Source organism: Xenopus laevis, chromosome 6S (genome assembly GCF_017654675.1).
Source record: "Xenopus laevis strain J_2021 chromosome 6S, Xenopus_laevis_v10.1, whole genome shotgun sequence".
Taxonomy (NCBI): Eukaryota; Metazoa; Chordata; class Amphibia; order Anura; family Pipidae; genus Xenopus; species Xenopus laevis.
In genome coordinates, this window is record NC_054382.1 from 71138777 (window position 1) to 71161638 (window position 22862).

Sequence of the window (22862 nt, forward strand, 5' to 3'; positions counted from 1 at the left end):
AATTGTTACTAAATAACTAATCAAATCATCTACACTGCTGGAATTATACAGGCTGACTGGTTTTCAGAATATATTTTCAGAGTTAAAGCAGCATGGTAGCTGGCATGGCACAGTGTGAGCAAGACTGATGGGAAAACCACATCTTTTACTCTGCAAGACACTGACAAATGACAGACTAATTTGCTGTAGAATGGTACCTACTTTTCACAAATTAAAAATAAACAGCGGTTAGAAAATCTCTTAATTTATAGAAATGTCATTTCGAGAGTGAATTATGAAATGCCACAAATGTCAACTGAAGAAATTATAGTTTCCAAAAATGGAGAATTAGAATGATTAAAAAATTGTTCACATTATAAAATGACTGTCTTTTCTCTGCTAATTTCTCTACAAATTTTTCACATAATGGGCTCAATTCAATTCAATGCGAAAAATGCGCAATAAAGATAAGATGTGTTTACCTGTGATGAAGAATGCGCTATTCTACCTAATTCAGTTCATTGTGATATGGATTTTAGTGAATTCGAGAAATGTTCACTTTAGCTGTACTGTGTTATATCGGTTTCCGCTTTGGACCGTTTTGTGCGAAATGGTTGTTATCACTATTTCTTTTGCAAATCACGCAGCAACTTAACATGTGAAATTCTACCTCTGCCTGTAATTGCATAAATACAGCATATGTCAAGTACTGTGTTATATCGGTTTCCGATTTGGACCGTTTTGTGTGTAAATGGTTGTTATCGATATTTCTTCGGCAAATGGATGATTTTTTGGACAGACATAATATTTAAGGCTATTGTGATACTAAACTCTATAGTTAATATAGGTATGGGTATATAGAATTTTAATTAAAAGTAGGGAGGGGTGTGTGTAGGGATGCTGGGTTTTCATTTGGAGGGGTTGAACTTGATGGACTTTGTCTTTTTTCAACCCAATTTAACTATGTAACTATGGAAATCACACAGCAATTTAACATGTCAAATTCTACCTCTGCCTAAAATTGCATAAATACAGCAAATGTCAAGTTAATTACTTTTACATGCGGAAAATAACTTCCGGTTACCCTCTAAAAGCTCCACATTGCCGAAACTTTCGATCAACATCTTCTACTGGCTCATCACAACCAATCAAAAGTTATTACTTAAACACCACACCCAGACATAGCAACACTATAAAAAGGAGCTGTTGTTGTTGTTGTTCTGGAAAATGTGTGGACTGCCTTTGCCCTCCATGCAGCAGGTGCTTCTGTATTCTAAGTCACTCCTGGTACATTTGGCCTTGCAAACCCATATACCCATGTGCATTCTAACAAACCACAGGACAACCATGTTCACTTCACTGTATACAAAAACAACCTCAACTTCACTCTTTTTCACACTTATAAATTTTTCCATTTGCACACTTATCCATATCATTTCATTTAAAGCAGTGTAGGTGGTTCTTCACAGTGAGGTTGTGGAAAGCCCTGCCGGGTGATGTTTTGATGGCTGATTCTGTTAATGCTTTTAAGAGTGGCTTGGATGATTTTTTGGACAGACATAATATCAAAGGCCATTGTGATACTAAACTCTATAGTTAGTATAAATATGTGTATATATAATTAATGTGAGGCTATGAAGGGATGTGTGAATGGATGCTGGGTTTATCATTTGGAGGGGTTGAACTTGATTTACTTTGTCTTTTTTCAACCTGATGTAACTATGTAACTATATCTTCCTCTATATTATCTTATAGTGTACCCCATACCGGCCAAAAAGGACCTTCTTCAGTCTTCCAGGGAGAGAATTTGTTTCTGTGACTGCCTTTGCCCCGAAGCTACAGCTGCTTGCATGCTTCAAGTCCGCTATTCCAGGTATGTGTGGCCTTGCAAGTCATACACCTATATGCATTCTAACAACGCACAAGACAATCATGCTCACTCAACAAAGTGTTAATTTTCCATTAACACTTTCAGATATGGGTCTTTCAAACAATATTAAAACTGAGTTTAGCACATTCAGCCTGCAAAGAGAAAGGGCTAACAGTCATGTGCAAACAATTGGAGATGATTAAATGGTTTACTTGATGGATTAAGGGGATCCATTGAAAGGGAAATTATTAAGAATGATTTGTAATGACAACTGTTGAAAGGCCTATTTAGGATTTGTGTGGATATGTTTGAGTTAACATATAACATATTCAAATATTTTAATCACAGCTTTTTGAAGGTTTGTCTTGATAGCTTTAGAATGTGACCAATAATCCAGAACACAAAATATATTGAGGTGTGAGATTAAACATTCTAGTGTTATTGGCATCTGAATTCAAGTTGGAGTTTATGTCAGACCCTTTCCAAGTCAACCAATGAACACAGCATATGGCACACACTTCTTGGAATTCCAAGCAGAGGTTAAAAGTGTAAACAGCTTTATTTCACAGACTTATCTTATCCTAACGTGTTTCCTGTGATCCCACACATAGTCGGTTATTTACTAAACTCAGAATGCAAAAATCATGAAAAATTCGTGATTTTTTTTTATAAAAATTAAAAAATCACACATTTTTGACAGGTCTGAGATTCAGAATTTTCTGATTCGAACTTTTCCATCCTTGGGGGTTAATAAATTCGGAAAAATTTGTGATATTTTAAAAGTAAGATTTTATTTTAAAAAATCACAAATTTTTTGTGATTTTTGCATTCAGAGTTTAGTAAATACCCCCTTAGATTAAAAAGCATTGAGGACTTGCTTCACCACTGACGCACTTCCTTACAAAAATGTACAAAGTTAACCCTTTCTACATTACTCACTGTTAAAAAGGCTGTGCGTATATTTAGCATCTACTTCTAAGCACTTCTGTTTTCATGGACAATTCATTAGTTGAAACACATATATCCATATTCAAAAGTAACATTTATATCTACTTCTCTTCATATGACAAATCCATAAAAATTGATAAAGAAACATTGTACCGTGTATTTTTTATATATTCACAATTCATAAGACAGTTACAGAACATCATAAATAAACTGATTAATAGATCTTAATCTGCCATCAGTTCATAAAAATTACCGATTTCATTAAAAAAACCATTAACCTTTTATTTAAAACGTAATATTCCAAGTCAACAACTGGATGCTTGCTAGGGACCAAAATAAATAGTGATGTAGTAATAGTCAAGAGTTATACACACACTTGTTTTAAATAAAGACAAATGGAAATGTAAGAAGAAAAAATGAAGACATATAGGTCATATATTTGGAATCAATGTATTTAAAAAGAATAGAACATTTGAAAGTACTTTTGTTAATGAAATATACATTGGTGTAGCTGTAAGTGGCTTTAAAAAACTTGTGTGATAAGGCGCATGTGTGAGAATAGAAGACGGAAAGAGGGCAAAAAGGCTTTAGAGATAGGAGAAAGAGCATTTCCACTAGTGGCAAGTTATCTCAAAAGACTTGACATGATAAGCGTTTTCGGGTTTAATCAAAAGATATTTTGATTAATGCAATGAATTGCATTGCGGACACATGAAGAGTTGCATTTATCACACAAAATGTAACATATCGCATTGAACTGAATCAAACCCAATGGCAGAAAAAGACAATTTCATTGTACATTTATTTAGGCTAAAAGAAATATAGTCAGATTTTCTGTTTTTTGTGTATAGTCAGTTTGTGTTTAAGGGGCAATTAAAGTTAGATTGGCCCTCTTTTGCCATTTACATATATGTTATAATTATTTGCAATGCGCAAGTAAAATTTGTGATGTAATAACAGTTTAAGGAAGAGTATTACATTGCGAAATTAGACTTTTTATTCTTGTTTGTGCTAATTGTTTTGCTCTTTGAAACTTTTATTACATTCCCCCAAACATATGCTATTTTTGTACACAAACTTGTTCACATTTTCTTGCTGTAAAATATTTTCTAGATATTTTTGTAATATGCCCCTATACATAATATATGCAGTCCAAATTATGGTCTAAAATTAAAATATGAATATTATACATTCTGAGTTTGTATATGGTATATAAACCATGTCATAATGATGACAGGACTGATACTTTAGTGACCTTTACTGACACACAGGGAATTTAAAAAGTTGTTCTAATATTTTTATTAAATAAAAATATTTGGCTGTATCTTAACAAATCTCTTTATCTCTTTATTTTAATTTTAGTTTGTTTCAAAAAGCTATATTGCCCTACTACACACTTACATGCACATAACCCACTGTGAAGGTAATCTAAATGTAAATTACAGAATTACATTTAATACAGAAATTGACTCAAAGGTTTCTCATCTGATACACAGAGCTTTAGCTGTAAATGGGCTAAACACAGAACTTGTAATCATCAGGAGTTTACTGCTTCCCCTACTGACAATGTATGACTGAATCTGAATTTATAATAATTTTAGCTATGATATGAAGCAGTTTAGGGTCTGATTTTATAACTTTTTGTTATATTTCATATATAATTACATTTACCTTTATAAAATTCATAAACCTTATTCCACTGTCGGAGGAGTTTGCTAAATAGTTTCCAGGTTCGCAAAAGCTTTATTAAATTCACACAAAGGAGAATTTGTTTGCACAAAGGCATAACTTTTCGCATTGCGAATATTTTTTCCTTTTCCGACTTTTATTACATTTTCTTATATGTTGTCCCAAACTTAATATCACAAATTGATAAAATATTTGAAATTTGTGAAACTGTCACTTTTAATCTAATTTACAGGGAAGTTCTTGATAAAATCAAACAACAAAAACAGTATATTTAAAATGTGACATTCTATAAGTCATTAAATGTGGTGTTGGATTTTCCCAGCTCATTCAAGTTTATTGAACAGGATTTTTGATGTGATTTACAGGCAGTAACACCTTTTTATATGTGCAATCATTTTCATCTATTTTTGCTTGGATGAGTTTTATGAATTGTTTTTTTTTAAGATATATCTTTCTTTTATAAGGATCCCATCTTATCCATCAAACTTACAAGAGCTAGATAAAGGGTCTTCTTCAAAGAAGTGTATCAAATCACCTTTTTAACACCACTTTATGGTATATCATTATACAAGAGGATTATAGAAAAAATCCTTTGGCATACACAAAGTCGAGTGTTTCTGCTGAGATTTAATTAAAAAGAGGAAGCCAACGTACAGAATATAATCACAAGAGGTAATAACACCAGTAGCGTCAAGTGAGCATTACAAAAGACAACAATAACTTTTCCATTTTAGAATTACTGTCTTATATGCAAAGAGAAGCTCTAAGCTGTCCCTCTTTGTTTTGCAATGCCTAAGAAGTCTTTGATCAAAATATTAAGCAGCTCACATTCATTTTTTTGTTATCAGGAAGAGCCCAAGCTTCAAAGCTATGTTTCCCTTCCCCCAGTCAGAATAAGGGTTGGCAAACGGAACATGTTCCAGTCAGACCTCTGTAATAGAATTGGAGAATCTCATTAAACTATCCTGGATTCTTGCTGCTTTCCTGAAAATTAAAATTTATCGCATTGTAAAGGAGCCAAACACCAATTTTAATTATTTGCTTCAACGTCTAATTTCCCCTAGTGTGACTACCAATTGTACACATGGAAAGCCTTATTACAGCTTATTAAACAGTATTATACACTTGAAAATGATGCATGGCACCCAATATTTAATAAAATACACTCTGAAAACATATATTATGTCAGACAAGTTGTCTTTTGTTTCAGTGTATCTTGTAGCATAACATAAAATGCACTAATAAACATGTTTTAATCTACAAAATTAGAGCAGACATAGGATAGCACATAAATGACTGAAAATAAAATGAAAAAAAAAAGTCTTGAAGGCAGGGAAATCATGGAAAGCATTGCTGTCTGCCATGGGAGAATAAGAAGGCATACAGAAGGCAGTATTGATGTATTTCATTGATGTCAGGCATTGCTGTGCATCCTTAACTATCTGAACGTACATCAGAATTAATAGAATTCTAATTTAAAAATTCATGCATGGTTTCAGGTCTCTCACCTCTCAATCATGCAGTCAAAAAAGTATCATATGTTGCACTGCATTACAATGTGGCTATTATAGGAGATGATCTATATTAAACCCATGAGAAAATATGTGTACTCCAGATTTATTTATGTTCCTTTACCCTTAAAAGGGAAGGAAACCTAGTCGGCGCAAACCCCCCACCCCCCCACCCGTTTGTTGCCCACCCTCCCTCCTACCCTCATCTTCTTCCACGCGATCATTTCGCCGGTACGGATCTACTGCGCATGCGCCAAAAGTCACGCGCATGCGCAGTAGATCGTACCGGCGAAATGATCCTACTGCGCATGTGCCGTTCAAAGCAGGAAGAAGATCGTGTGGAAGAAGATGTCGTCTGTGAACTCCCTGGACTGGACCTGCGCAGAAGGGTAAGTAACAAGTTAGGGGCATTTGCCCAGCGGGACGGGTAGGCCAGGGGGGAGGAGGGAGGGTGGGCAACAAAGGGGTGGGGGGTTTGCGCCGACTAGGTTTCCTTCCCCTTTAAGACCCAAGCACAAAAAGAACCAAGACCACAGAAGGAACAAAGGAAGGAAGAAAGAAATAATTTTTTTATGAAATGGTTTAAAATTAGAATCAGTTGATAGATAGATGTTTAATTTCTTTGTGGCTATAATACATTACCTTTTGAAAAACTGTATATAGCTTTTCTGTTGTAGGAAAAGTCCATACGCTTGATGCAAAATGTTGCTTTGTCTAGTAGAAGTAAATCTAGAGCAACTGGACTTACTGAGGAATCATTGTAGACATTTCACTACTCATCTGAGCAGCTTTTTCAGTTCAACTTTAGAAGCTGCTCAGATGAGTAGTGAAACACCTTCAATGACAACTCGGCAAGTCCAGTTGCTCTAGATTTACTTCTATTAGATATACCATGATCTGGATAAATGAAAACCTTCATAGAAGAAATGCTACTTTGATTTGACAATGATTACATTAAACTGTGCCCATGGAAAAGTCACATGTGAAGGTAAAAGAGTTTACAAGGTCAGTAATATATTATTATAAATTAATTAGATTCCATTTAACTTTCTTTGCTAGTGCATAAAAAGATCAGCAATGTTTTTTTGTCTACAAACTATTTTTTCATGAAGTTTTAGAAAGACTATGTAAAAAGATGACCTATACAATATAGTAGTAACCTTCTATTACCTTTCCACATATAATTCCAAAACATACATGCAAGTAAAAAAGTATAAATCTTATCATTTATCAATATAATGTTACCTGGAACTATTTCCCATTGTTGGAGCATGATTCTACAAAATTGTATTTTACATTGTTATTCTTTTCAATTAGATCTTCTGACTTTTTTGTGTCAAGCCCATCTCTGAGGTCTTACATTTAGTAAAGGTCTCCTGTAGTTAATGGCAATGTTACGAATATATAAAACCATTTTTAATATATTATGATGTAAATCTTCACTTCGGAGTGCTAATGTATCAAAAAACATGTTTTGCTTAAAATGAGTTATATATTAACTATAATGAGTAGATATCCAGAAGGAGGTTACCCTAACAGACTTCTCCTTTAATGACCAGTTTTTGATGGGTCTAAGGTGTTCTCCTCTATGACTTGCCAGTCCAGGATAATCTGATCAGCTGTGATTTCACTCTGACTCATTGCCAACATTCATTGGAACCACACATCCAGCAGGAAGACTTGCTTGGGCCAGTTGTAGCCCAAAAAGGCTACCATGTCTACGATCCCCTGACATCACCTATATAACACTGGACAAAGTAATGGGGAAAACAGTGTTTCTACCAAGAGTATCCAAGGAAAGGAAATTGTCACCAAAGAGAAGTTTTCGGTCATCTCTGTACCTAATAGCTATTAGTGGAATAAGCTGTGTGGGTAACCCTGTGTCTTCCACCAAAAATAAGAAGTGAATACGGGTTAATTGTACATTTATAGCATGAGCTGTTACCCCATATAGACACTAAGGTGTTTTATTCAACGAATTTTTTTAATCATGGTAAAATCATTTGGTTGCTTGAGTTGAATGTCTGGAAAAAGTTTTACTTTGCATTAGTGTTTGGCTGAGAGTATACCTAGATCTTCCAAGGAGGGTGTTAAAGGTAAAGTTCTCTTTCCAAAGATACTTAAAAGAACATTATGATTCATCTTTACCCAATGTATGGTAACACCCACCAAATAATAAGAAGCTGCTCCTAGCCTACCAAGAATAACGTGGACATCTTTTGACAGATGGTAAAATCAGCTATAGGGAGTTCTCTCTATATAAGTTTGGATGAAAAGTTACTATCTAAAGAATTATAGGCGGTAAAGCTTCAGATGAATGATTGTAAAGTACACAGAGCTGAGACAATATCCACTTCAGAGCATATGAATTAGAATAAAGGTCCACTGAACAGAGGAGTGCTATTGCACTGCACTGCATGGCAAGAGTAGCATAGTCATGTGACTATGGGCAATGTAACCCATTGGTGAGCACACAGTAGGAATAAACTGTGATGAGTGACTAGTTTTATCACACACACTAAAAACAATGCAATCTTTCTCTTCCCAACCCAAAACTTCTACCACTATCACAGAAGTCAATTGTCAAAAGAACCACATAAGAACAAGCAAGATTTATTCTAGAATTAATACATTTGCAAATATTTTATTTTTACACACTGCTGTCTCTGACAAGAGCAGTACAGAGTTGCCCTTTGTTGTTTTAACAGTGTAGACAGCTACTGTAAGTGCAGTGCATTCACCAACCTAATAGTGCCTGCGGTGTTCTTCAATAGTAGCTGACAGCAGAGGCATATGCAGGCCTGTAAAGCTATTGTTTCTACAGTTTCCATTCAGATAGAAAATTGCACAAATGGCTTTTCACTTTTTTCCATTATAATATTTTTTCAGGAACTTTCATCAAAATAAGGGGTATAATTACATTTTATCCATTTGAGTTAAATGTATTCATTTATACAGACTGAATGCAGCTCCTGTCACATACTGACTTTAATCTGGTACCATAAGATATGACAAAACAATAAACTAAAGACACCACTGAGCAGCTGAGTATTTTAGGAATTCAGCATACAGCGTTAATACAGGTATGGGAGCCACTGTCCGGAAACCCGTTATCCAGAAAGCTCAGAATTACAAAATGGTCATCTCCCAAATTCTCCATTTTATCTAAATAATCCAAACTTTTAAAAATGATTTCCTTTTTCTCTGTAATAATAAAACAGTACGTTGTACTTGATCCAAACTAAGATATAATTGTTACGGGCAGAGTCCCAAACCCAGAACTAATGCTAAGGTCCAGTTTGGGGCTCAGTTTTCTGCCTATAACAAGCACCTTTCACCTTTCAGGTTTTATCGTGAGAGGACCAGGGAGACAGTTCTGGGCAGGCAAGGGAACCGAACATATTACTGAAACGGAGAACAATAGGTGTGGTGATTATTGAGAGAATATGAGATGAGAGAGTATTCGAGGTCACAGGCTGAGTCAACCACACCAATATTGCAGTACAAGGCAGGATTCGAGTCGTCAGTACATGAGCAAGGGTCAACACAGGCAGTGAACTAGACAAGGTAAAGGACAGGCAGGGTCAAGAGCAGATCAGGAACACACAACGAAAGAAGCGCCCTTAAATTATTTTAATTTAAGTGTCAACCGTGATGACATCATGTGGCGCGCCAAAGAAAGCTGATAATTCCAAGCATCACGCGAACCCGGAAATGCCTAATAGCAGTGCATGATGGAGAAAGTCGGTCGGCATCCCCGCCGTGAGAACTGCAGTCGTCCCTTCCACCCCACTAGACCACCTGGCAACTTTCTCACAATAATTAATCCTTATTGGAAGCAAACCCAGCCTATTGGGTTTATTAATTGTTTACATGATTTTCTAATAGATATAATGTATGAAGATTTAAATTATGGAAAGATTTGTTATCTGGAAAACCTCAGGTCCCATAACTGTAATAGTAGAACAGGGACATACAGTACGTGCACAAACATATAACATATTGTATTGGGATTGTGGAAGCCTGCAATGATAAAAATGGACCATAGCATTATATGCAATTATTTTTTTCTTTTTGTTCCATGATTTATGTAAAGTCTGATACTTTACAGTAAAATTTTAAAATTCACTTTTTAGATCTTTTTGACCTATGTCATGAATGTGCATCCTCAGTTTCTACTAGTAAAGCTAAAAAGAACCTAACGCTCTACTGTACTTACAGATTTAATCCTAGCTGTATGTTCAATAAGGAATGCATCGAATCCAGGATTTTGTGGGATTCAGCCAAGTGCTACTCCTTTTGCAGGATTTAGCTCCAATAGTCCTAAAGGAGACACTTTTTACACATGATGCCATTATTTTGTTAATTGTAAATATGCAAATGCATTTTCTGATTTCTGGTTTTCTTATTTGGTATTTGCCCAAATCGTATTTGGAGGACTCAGTATTATGATTCAGCTCATACCCATTTCAGATGTAGGAATATAAATGGCTTTTACAGATGCCATTTTGAATGAGAATGTGAAAACTGTTCATAGAATCACTATAATCTTTTCTTTGCATGTTATTTCCATCATACAGTAAAATATCTTCTCTCATTTCCCACATGACATGCACAGTTATTATATATAATGGTACATTTGACTTTTCTTTTTACCTTGTTTTCTGATTTGTTTTTTATAATAATAAGGATCACAGATACAGACCGGTCCATCTGACTTAAAAGAGTAACAACATATAATCTATAAAATAAATATGGCCTGAACAGAAAAATAAAATACGAAATAAATATAACAATAAACTGTAGCCACAAGTACCCCTTTGTCCTGGTCAGTACCCATTTCATAGCTGGAAAGAGGTTGAAGAGTTAAAAAAAACTATAAAACTAAGACCAAACTAAAGTTTAAAAATAGAACATTCTATAATATAGCAAGTGTGAGCTTTAATGTAAACTATCCCTTAAGTTGCCTAAAATGTCTCTAAACTTGATATTTCACACTCAGTTACGTATATAACACGATTGTCCACTGAAAATAATCTGTAAATATTAGAAGGCCACCCATGGGTGTAGATCCTCCCTCAGTAGGTAGATGTTCAGATAAGCTTTTCTGTGAAATGCAGACATGGTTCAACAGATGCAGTAAATCAAGGCAAGGGTTGTACAAGACTCTCACAGAAATGCCAATGGTACAGACTTGTAGCATTGATGGCACTCTCAATGATATATATATATATATATATAATGATAAGAACTAAACACTTCTTCTTTATGTAACACACTCATGTTGCAGCACCCACCATTTATCTACACTTGAATGCTATTATTCCGTAACTGGTGAATAATCGCCTGGGTTTTCCCCATGCACTAACTCTTCGTTGGGGCCACAGCCTGTCCTTGCTAGTTACCCTAGCTGCCTCTCACCTTTGAGGTGAGCTATTAAATACCTCCCATTATTATCTCCTAACTAATTTCTAAGTACAGAACAAAGTGCAGTACCCACCTGGGCTGGCTTCCAAAGTCTGTCCTCAATTGCAAATAAAAGGGGCTTGCACACTCAAAAATATAGTAATTAACTATTCCACACAATGGCATTCCTAAAAATGTTTTTATGTAGTATAAATGCATACCAATATCAGTATAAATCAAGCATTTATTTATCTATTTATTTAAGGTCCAAATTTATCTCAATATCGGCTGCTACAAACTCCGCTCTAAGCTCGGGTTTTTAACGCTTATTTATTATTAAATTTTCCCGAAAATTTGCTTTGCGGGAAAAGCTCTGATTTTCGCGATTTTTTTGTGAATTTTCACTGAAATCTCTGAATTTTTCGCAGTTTTCACCCGAAAGCTCTCGACAGGTTTGAGATGCCGTGTTTTTATATTTGGGCTTTTTAGCCCTCTTGGTTTAATTTTCGAAAAATTCACGATTTTTTTAAAAGTTTGGCTTTATAAAACAAATCACAAATTTTTCTGATTTTGGGGGAATTTTGGGTGTTCGGAGCTTAGTAAATAACCCCCTTACATACCACCAAAGTGTGATTCGAAAGCCAAGCTGTACAAGTGAGCAGACACCCTTGCCAGAAAATGAAAATCACCCAGACGTTTCTGCAAAAAAGCCAAGGGGAATTCTTTTTCATGTTTAGTCTGTCTTTGAATTTAATTGGAGTGCCATCCACCTATTCCTGTTTCCAAAGTCTGTCCTACCTGAGTGTATGGCTTAGCTCCTTGGAGGCAAGACTTCATTACTGTAGAAGAACTGTAGGGGAAATTACCAAAGGTATTAGTGCCACCTCCCGACCAAGCTATGCATCTCCTGGACAATTTAAATTTGAAATATATTCATATTTTGCCATCTTACATACTAGCTCTACATTCTTTTTCCTTTTGTTATGTAACATACTGAAATTACTGTGCACTAATCTGCTTGGTAAATGTTGGAAGATTGGATATAGTGGTGGTGAAGTGTTCAGAGATGTCTAGCGTCTTGCATTTTCTTTTATGTGTTTACTTTGAAACAAGTACTGACTTCAAGAACATAAGCTAGGGTAGAAACTGTGAATATGGGTTGGTGCATGTATAGATGGATATCACATGTTTTACAAGCATATTTTACTATTTAATAGCAATAGTATAAGTGCTTCTGTCAAAACAATGTTCATTTTTGTGACCTTGTCTAACAAAACCTAGCAGGAAATTACTGTTACCCGTAATCTGGTCCTGATGGGCTGTGCATGAGAAATGGATACCTTTTTACTTGAATAATTGTCACAGCTGTATAAAGCGGTTTTCCGGGTATCTATCTGCAATGGATTCATTTGCATTACATGGGTTATACAAAGTGCTGCTTGGAATCATTATCCATGAATTACAAAATGACTGTAAGTAAGCATGGGTGCAGACTTGGAATATAAAGTATTTCAAATGAAGCAAAGTAGTTCAGGAGAGCTCTAAGCAATCTCAGAGACTTGTTATAGGCTTGAAAATGTTATACAGTTTCATTATGTATAAAATAGTCATATTTCTTAACGATAAAAGGAAAATCACTTTGTTCTGCATCTGTGGAATAAGTCACAGCAATTAATCGGTGAACCTTTCCCATATTTTGAAAGATTTATCTGAATCAAACATCATTAATGTCGCTATATTTCTTGGCATGATTGAGATGCGCAATTTTCCATGTTCTTGATTTGAATTCAGCTGCATCTGTTTAGAGTGATGTTGGTTGCAGCCCCTATACCATATTTCAGGATCACTGTTTTGTTATTATCAACATAAGCAGTAATTTGTTTGTAGATATCTATCATATCATAGCTACTACTGCAGAAGTTTGCAGCTGAATTGATAGTCTTCCTTTTTTTTAACGTTTAACACTTTTTTTGCCAATTTTATACCTCATAAGTATAGATGTAGTGCTGTTAATGTGTTATGCCTATTAAAACCAAATCATTTATCTCATTGTTATCTGTCATACAAGCAAATGTGGTGTAATATAGTGTAGTATAATCAGATATAGTGAAGGAAATATGTTGTTAATTGCCTTTACTAATGGTCATGTCAAAAACAGCACATCAGTGTAAAGGGAGCAAGCCAAACGTTAATTGTTGGTCTACTGGCCCTGGACGGTTTGGGAAAAAAATGTGCAGTGTTGCTTTAAGAATATATCTGTAGTTGGACTACACCTCCCATCAAAACTCATGGAGTTCAGAGAGATTTGGGTGAAATACATGGGTGTCTACAAATAGAGGCAAAAGGGGACACTTGCCTCAACTTGAAATTGTGCATACTTCACAGCCTGCAGTCCCAGTCCTCTTAATTAATGTCACACGTTGCCCTGCTTGTATTCGGTTCTTGTTAGATCCCTGCTTCTGGAGAAAAAAATCCAAGATGGCTGTGCATTCCACTGCACATCTATCTTCGATTTTTTTGTCATTACCAAATGGACAAAACACAGCTATGCAAGTTATATGTTCCCTTTAATCCTTAATAATGTGCTGAAAGAAGTAGACAAGCAATATTTGGGTTGAACAACACTGCTATTGGAGGGCTTGATAAAGGGCCAGGTGGGCCCGAAACTTTGCCTAATTGTATGATGTGGGCTCAATAAATTTTTGGTGCACTTTTGCAACTTAAAAACACAGTGTGCTGCTGGTTCCTTTTTACATATTGTTATGACCCAGTGACAGGAGTGGGTCCTCCAGTCCAGCACCTGACACTACAAGAAGTGTGTATCAGTAAGGTGAGCACTCCATGTTAACAGGTGCTATTGGAGGGATATTCATGGTAGAGCAATAGTGTTTACATCTACTTTAAAGTATCAAGTTGAACTATTTGTTCAAATGTTTACAGGTACCTTCTATATTAGTGGTGCTTCTCCCAAATGTTTCTGAACTAAACCTAGAAATTTTGCATTCTATAACCTATGATTGAAGAACTAGCATACCTCCTTGTTCAACATGAGTTTGTGCTAAACATACTTCTTGTCTATTGTTTTAATCATGTATAGGGACCCATAAGTATAAAGCCCTTATGGATTCATTTCCTGCCATTGCCTCCTTTCTCTGTTTCTTGGTTAAAACCATGTAACATAATATACCTTTTTTGCATACCCATTTCATTGGTCCATGGTTGATGACCGTTTCCTGCAGCACTGTAACAAAGTGCTTTGCAGGGGGAGGTCCTTCCTCTTCGGCCTGCAGAAGTTGATCTGGGTGGAAGGTTCACTGAGCATGGAGTCAACAAGGCCCCAGAAGTGTTAAGCCCTAAAGGGACAACCCCTTTAGTGAATTCGGGGAACAGAAACCCAATGAAAGAGGTGAAGCTAGTGTACAGGATAGCCCTTGTAAGAGCACTCTCTAGAGAGAGTGAGTCAGAGAAGCTTGGTTAGTAAGAGCAGCTCACTGAACAGTTATGTCCCATGTGGCCCTCCTTCAAGTCACTGACTAATTCAGAGTTAGAGAGCTGAAAAACAGGAAGTAGTGTTCTGGCTATTATGTAAGACATCCGGTAACTCCAGCCTTTATACATTACATTTTTGGCTAACTAACTATATTAGAAACATTTGTTATTTTGCACAGGTTATTTACCCAGTTTTTATTTTTACACTGAACTGTTCCTTTAAAATTCTGAGTTGTTTATTTCTTGAGATAAAAAGGCAAAATAGGGAAAGTAAAGCTACTCCACATATGGTCAACAAAATTGCTGTACATTCCATCGATACTATACAAAAGTGTACACTGATGTAAACATATTTTCTCAATGAGCAAATCTTTCCTGTTTTGCTTTGCTGCATTTTGTCTGCATTTTGCAATGGTTTAGTGAAAATATTTGCCAATGTCAAAATTTATAATTTACTGAGCACTCACTATATTACCCAATGTTTAATTCCAGTGTAATATTGTTTTGAGATGTTGTACTGTGTTAGCCATTGAAAAATGCAGGAAATGTAGTTTAGTGATAGCTTTTATTGGCTAACTGAATAAGTAACAAGTGCGAACTTTCAGAGCACACAGGCCCCTTCTTTAGGCAAAATACAAATGAAAGGCTTGAAAGGCACATCATATATATATACTGATGGATCATTGAAAATTGGTTTATGCCCAATAAATTAGAAAGTTACAGATAGATACCAGTTTGGTAAGATTCTTTAATATGCCACTTAATATGATATGTGTTAATTTTAGGGGTATAGTTTTCCTTTAAAAAGCTATTTCAATCCATGCATGCTATGATGCAATAAATTGTAATTCTTGAGATCACCAATTCAAGTGAATAATTTGCTGTATTATGTAAGGTGTGTATATGCCTTTTTGCTGACCAAACACATTTATATACACCTAGGGGCAAATTCACTAAGCAGTGAAAATGCGCTAGCGACGCCTTCGCCGCACGTCGCCAGACAAAGTTTCGCCAGAGCGCCGATAATTCACTAAAATCCGAAGTTGCGCTCAGGGAGGCAAACGGTAGCGAATTTGCGCTAGCGTTAATTCGTCAAGCAAAGCGAAGTTACACAAGCGATGCCTAATTTGCAAACGGTGCCAAGTTAAAGTTAACTGAACGTATGTGTAGCAAAAACGCAGGCGTCACATCGGATGCAACAGAAATAAGGTAAGAGATGGAAATGTCGGATGAAGTTGCATCGTTGATCTGACGTGACACTACTGTCGGATGCAGTGTGCAGTGTCTGTCTTGTCAAATAAACGCTGCAACACCATTCAACAATGCTATGACTTACCTTATTTCTGTCACATCCGACGTGACGCCTGCATTTTTGCGCAGCGCGTCGGATCGCGTGGAAATCGCCCATGGAGTCCTACACTTAGGGACAATACATTCAGAAGATACCCTTTAAGAAAAGCTAAGAACTGGTGCTCTGAGTACTTTAACTACTGCAGCTTCAGAATTTGGGGGGCGTGGCCAACTAGCTATGTGAACGGACGCACGCACCTATAGCTCCCTGGTTTTAACCGCTTTATCCGGACTTTATCCTGCACATTTTTACAGCTGAACTTGCTTATAGTCTGTCGATAACTACTAGTGGTAACCTGATGGGAAAGAAAAAACCGCCTGTGGCAGAAACCTCCGATATTCGGCCCCATCTTCGTGACTCGGTGCGGCCTTCCAAGATGGCGGAGCCACGCAGGCCTGAATTGCCTAAGGAGCAACGCGCACATCCGTCGAGGGAAGCTGCAGCGCTCCCTCAGGCGACGGAACCTTTGGAGGAGACTACCTCAGATCCTCCACTATCTCCTACCTTATCGCACCCAGCGGTCGCCAGCACTCCTGAGGAATCCCCTGGCACAGATGACCTCACGCTTGCGGAGGTGGTGGCGACTTTGCGTTCCACTATCCAGACCTGTCACGCCGCTACTATGGCGAAGGTGGAGGAACTCAAGGTGGACTTTGCTATCCTGCGGCAAGATCTCCAGACGGTCCGAGAGAGGACTGGTGAGGTAGAACGCCGGGTGAGCGATTTAGAGGACATGTGTACTCCACTGCCGGAGCGCATTGCTAACCTCACCCGCAGATTGGAAGCAGCAGAGGCCAAGTCTGACGACTTAGAAAATCGGTCAAGGAGGAACAACATCCGATTTGTTGGCTTTCCAGAAAGATCTGAGGGTCCGGATGCCACGAAATTCCTCGAATCCTGGCTCAAGCAAGAACTTGGCTCTGATACTTTCTCATCGGCCTTTGTCATTGAGCGAGCACACCGTATTCCTGCCCGGCCACCTCCGCCTGGGGCTCCTGCTAGGCACCTCATTGCTCGCCTGTTAAATTACAGGGACAGGGACGCGGCCTTGGCAGCAGCACGTCAGAAAGGTGAGCTTACCTATGAGAATTCGCAAGTATCCTTATATCCAGATTTCTCGAATGAGCTTCGGAAGCAGCGCCAGCAATTTATGGGTGTCAAGCGTCGCCTCAGGGAAGTTGGTCTACAGTATGCTATGCTGTACCCTGCAAAGTTACGGATCTCGGCAGATGGCAAAGCCCATTTTTTCCTCACTCCGACTGAGGCTTCCAACTGGTTAGACCGACGCTAATTGCTGTTCCACCCTCAGGATGCGACTCTTACTATTTGTAAGTATAGGATGGCACATATTCTCTGCTATTTTGAGGCCCTCTTACAGGCCCACGTATATGGATCTTAACAAGAAGTCTGCCACTTGTGCCTTGCTCTTGGTTCTGTCATTGGACTATTTTGATTACCCGCTTTGGACTACTGCCCTGCATAGCGGTTCCAGGGAGCCATGTTGAGAAGTTTATTTGTTTTGACTCTATACCCTCATAGTGTTATTTACTACGTGAACTGTATTCCTTTTTTTTTTTTTAGGTTGCGTGTGCTGTACAGTTTCGGCACACCCCTCTAGGCTACTCTATGTTTAGGGTTTGGCATTCCTCCAATGTCGGGGGATGTAGGGTGGGGGTTTTTGGGATTGAATGTCTTTCTGCTCCTTTTCTTCCTTGCTTTTCCTTCTTGTTCTTTCTTCTCTTTCTATCTTCTCTCTTCCTGTTTCTTTCTGCCTGTGTAGGAGGGAGTCTATACTCACAACTCGGGATTACAAATGTCAGCTGAACTTATAGCCATCTCCTGGAACGTGCGAGGGCTTAGTTCTCCTTTGAAGAAAACACTGGTATTCAATTTCCTACGGAAATTTCGCCCTCACATTGTTTGTCTCCAGGAGACGCATATCTGTAAATCCTCGAATCCCCTTTCACTTAAAAAAATCTGGATAGCTCATGCCTACCATTCGCTTTATTCCAATTACTCTAGAGGGACTTCTGTTTTGATAAGTAAATCCTTGCCCTTTCACTTGCTGAGTATTAGGAATGACCCTGATGGCAGGTTTACCCTTTTGCATGCCTCATTGGCAGGTTTCCCCTATATTATTATTTGTGTGTATATACCTCCCCCATTCAATGACTCCTTACTTTATGACCTTCTGCCATTTATAACTTCCTTACCTCCTGACCCCCTGCTTGTCCTAGGGGACTTCAATGCTGTGATGGATAATGACATAGACAGGATAACGACTTCGTCCACTTATAGAGCGGGCACTAGGGCGTTGCGGGACTGGGCACAAGTAGCGGGTCTGGTTGATGTTTGGAGAGTGTGTCACCCGGAGGATAGTGCATTCTCCTGTTACTCTAGAGGGGCTATGTCGAGGATTGATCTTGCCTTTGCCTCGCCATCCATGTCTTCCAAAATTACCAAAGCAGAGTTCCTTCCTAGAGGAATCTCAGATCATGCTCCTCTAAAAATTACTTGGCAGTCTCATTCTGCTCCGACCAGTAGAATTTGGAGACTGAATCCGTACTGGATTACCCATCCTGACATTCAGAAGGACATTGAGCAGTCTATAACCCATTTTGTTCAGGCTAACCTAAATACAGCAGAATTGCCCATAGTGTGGGACGCCATGAAGGCGTATATTAGAGGTGAATATATTTCCAAAATTTCCCATGTTCGTAAAAAAGCTAATCAAGACATGGCAAAAACTGAAGCTGATCTCAGTGAGGCGGAGGCGAGATACATCCAAGACCCCTCTGCTCATACTAGGCTCATGCATGTTCTGGCGCAACGTCGCTTTGCCCAGGCGCAGTGGAAATGTGCTCGAAAAAGCCTTATGCATTGCAAATTTGCTTTATATGAGAAGGGGGACAAGAATGGCAAGTTGTTAGCCCTCCTCGCTAGAGAGGAGTGTGCTAGGCCTGCTATTCACTCTCTTGTCAAGAATGATACTGAGATGATCTCTGACCCTTTAGAAATCAACCGAAGCTTGGCGGAATTCTATCAGTCCCTGTACACTTCTAAATTACAGAAGTCCTCCCCTGAGATTGCTGCCTACTTACAACAGTTAGATCTCCCTAACTTGTCCCTAGAACACAGAACCTTACTTGATGCCCCTATTCAGGAGCAGGAAGTAATGGAGGCAATAGCTTCACTGCCTCAAGGGAAGACCCCGGGCCCGGACGGCATCCCTAACTTATGGTACCATCAGTATGTTAAACAACTAGCCCCACTTCTTACGGATATTTTTAACCTGGCATCACATTCGGCAGCCCTTCCGTTGTCTTTTTGAGATGCCACAATAGTTCTAATCCTGAAGCCGGGAAAGAACCCCCAATTGCACTCTTCTTATAGGCCCATCTCCTTAATTAACTCGGACGCTAAAATTTTTGCCAAGGTGCTCGCCCGTCGGCTTAACTATGACATAACTTCAATCATAGCCCCTGACCAAGTTGGTTTCATTCCACATAAGGCTGCGGAGCTAAATATTAGGAGATTGTACACTAACTTGGTGATACCTCACGTGAACAGGGGTACCCGAGTCATCGCCTTCTTGGACAACGAGAAGGCGTTTGACTCAGTCGAATGGGCTTACCTGTGGCAAATTTTGATACAGTTTGGCTGCCGAAAAAATTTTATCACTTGGATTCAAGCTCTGTATACTCAACCCACTGCCAGAATTTTATCCAACCTAGAGCTCTCTCCCCCTTTCAGATTATATAGGGGTACTCGCCAGGGGTGTCCGTTGTCACCGAGCCTTTTTGCACTTGCCATGGAGCCGTTGGCGTGCTTAATTAGAGACTCGCCAAGTATTCGAGGCCTTGAAATAGGACATCTTAAAGAAAAGATTTCGCTTTTTGCTGACGACACGCTCCTCTATCTGAATGACTCAGGTCCTTCGCTCCACACAGCCCTGTCCTTAATTGATACCCATACCAACTTTTCAGGCCTTAAAATTAATTGGGCAAAATCATCCATAATGGCATTAGACCCTCTAGCTCTAACTAATATGGACCCGTCCCTTCCCTTGGTTCCAGTGGAAACGTCAAAATATTTGGGCATAGTTATTCATCCACAACTGGACAAATTCAAAGAGCTCAACCTGGATCCGTTGCTGGCGCAACTTGTCCAAATGATTGATAAATGGCTCAGACTCCCCTTATCTCTGATTGGCAGAATAAATTTGTTTAAGATGAAATTTCTCCCTAAATTTCTGTACCTCTTCCGTCAGTCCCCCATATGGATGCCGTCCGGGTTCTTTAGGGATCTCCAAAGCCAACTAACTAGACTTTATTGGTCACCAGGGGCTCCCAGGGTGCAATATAAAGTATTGACCTCTCCACTTATGGAAGGGGGTTTGGCAGCGCCGGACATGCTAGGATATTTCCTGGCTGCCCACTTGACATCAGTTACGCGCTGGCTTGGTACTGATCCGGAGGATCCAGTGACGTTACTTGAGGCACAGTTGGTGGGTTCACTGGAAGGGCTAAGAAATCTGGTTTACAGGAAACCCCCGGGCGTTCCTTTCCTTACCCCTATGATACATAACACAGTAAGGGCATGGCAGAGGGGTTTGGCTAGATTACACCAGGGCCCTGGGTCTATGTCCCCACACACTCCGCTATGGTTTAACCCTGCTCTACAGGAGTTGGTTTCAGTCCCTGACCCACAACTGTGGGTACACTGTGGGGTAAAATGCCTGGGGGATGTTTTTGATGATGATAACTCCTTGCTCTCTTTCCAACAGCTCAAGGACACTTTTGCTCTTCCCAACAATATGCTGTTTAGGTTTTTCCAATTACGTCATGCCCTGACGCAACAATTCCGCACAATCATCCCTCGCATTCAAACCTCTTCACTTGAGGATGTTCTCCGTAAGGACAGTCTTCTGAAGCCTCTATCTACCATTTATGTTTCTCTTCGCCCATCTGGAAGTCTGCCTATGCCTGGGCTCTATCAAAAATGGATTACAAATATACCTGATTTAACTCAGGAGCAATGGACTGACATTCTGGCCAACTCTCTCTCCCCGTTGATACGGGCCCGCGATAGATTGATTCAATTTAAATACTTACACAGAGCCTATTATTCTCCATCCGTGCTTCACAGGATGAACCCCGCATTCCCTGATGTTTGCAACCGCTGCAAGGGTTCTCAAGCTGACTTTTCCACCTGACCTGGAAGTGCCCCTTAATCGAGGGATTCTGGACGAAAATTGCTTCCTACATTTCCCACCTTATGGCTCTACCAATAGAAGTGCACCCAACAGTGCTGTTACTCAATTACCTTGCGGATACAGTTACCTCCCGTACAGAAAAAACGCTCCTCACCTTCCTCCTTTTTTATGCCAAAAAGGCTATTGCTATTAAGTGGAAAGATGATCATCCACCTACCATTGCTTTCTGGATTACCCTAGTGGAGCAAGCGCTCCCGATTCTGGAACAAGTATACTACTCGAGGGGATGTCCTGCTAAATTTAACACTATCTGGACATTGTGGATACTCCAAAATGAGTCTTACTCGGCTAGGGAACCGGACTCCTCTCAACTTACACTTGAGTGGTTACTGGACCCAAACTGTGACTGAGTTACTGGATCTCGTCAGGGCATGTCTGATGGACTTTGAGGGCAAAAAGGCAGATTCTGTAATTGCTGTGTCCGCATATGACTAGATATGATTCCTAAGGCGTTGTATGTGTGTGATACTTTGGGTCTCCCTCCTCCATGCCTACACTTTCTTCCTTTCTTCTCTTTCTCTCTTGCTTCGTGCTTCCCGTCTCTTTATTGTTTCCCCGGGGTGTTATTGAAAAATCACTGGCGCAATGTGTCCTTAACTTTTCCTTTTATTATTATGCAACAAGTTTGTATCACTCTGTGTTTTGGACTGTGTGCTGGTAACAAATAAAACTTTAAAAAAAAAACTACTGCAGCTTCCTTTTATGTCCATACAGACTTGTTTGCAAATGTCCACTTATCATGATGTGGTTGTGTATTATTCACAGTAACAGAAATGATTGGGTACACAAAACTGTAAGAACTGACAATGAATTATTCTGTCCTTGCTGGAATACTGGGAAATGTATATAAATGAATAAAAATTCTTTACTGAGCTGAGCTAATCCAGGCCAGATATAACTCATAACGTGTTCATTTGCATGAATTCCCAAAATTCCCAATTACCTGCATGCAAATGAAAAAGTACTTAGCTGAGTGTATCAAAAATAATTACTGTGTCTTTAGGTGCAGGTGGTGTTCATATGCATTCGTTTACTGGCTTGCAGGATTCCTACCCTGCCTAGTTATACAGGATTATCCAAAATAAATGTGGTGGAGTTAAAACGAACAGTTTGTCTTTCTATAATTCTGCCTTGAAGTGACACTGACACATTCCGTTTCAGGACAGGAACTGTACAAGTATAAGTGAAAACATAGCCTCGCACTTTTTTTAAACGTTTTTCATGAATTATTTGTATTTCTTTTGTAAAAGTAAAGCTTCCTTTACCAGCAAATGTGCACAGGTATACAATGTAACCAATGAATTGTTTCCTTTCACAGTTCTTTCTGCAGCTGCCTGGACAAGT

The 22862-nt window shown here is 38.7% G+C and overlaps 1 protein-coding gene across 1 annotated transcript in view; it reads left to right on the forward strand.

Moving 5' to 3' along the window:
• The window catches only part of cdh20.S (cadherin 20 S homeolog), a 265825-nt gene that overhangs the window by 113042 nt on the left and 129921 nt on the right, over nucleotides 1–22862 (forward strand). Inside the window, exon 2 of the mRNA XM_018269486.2 lies at nucleotides 1735–1852. The gene's annotated coding sequence lies outside the window, so the exon portion shown is untranslated. The remainder of the gene's footprint in view (nucleotides 1–1734; nucleotides 1853–22862) is intronic.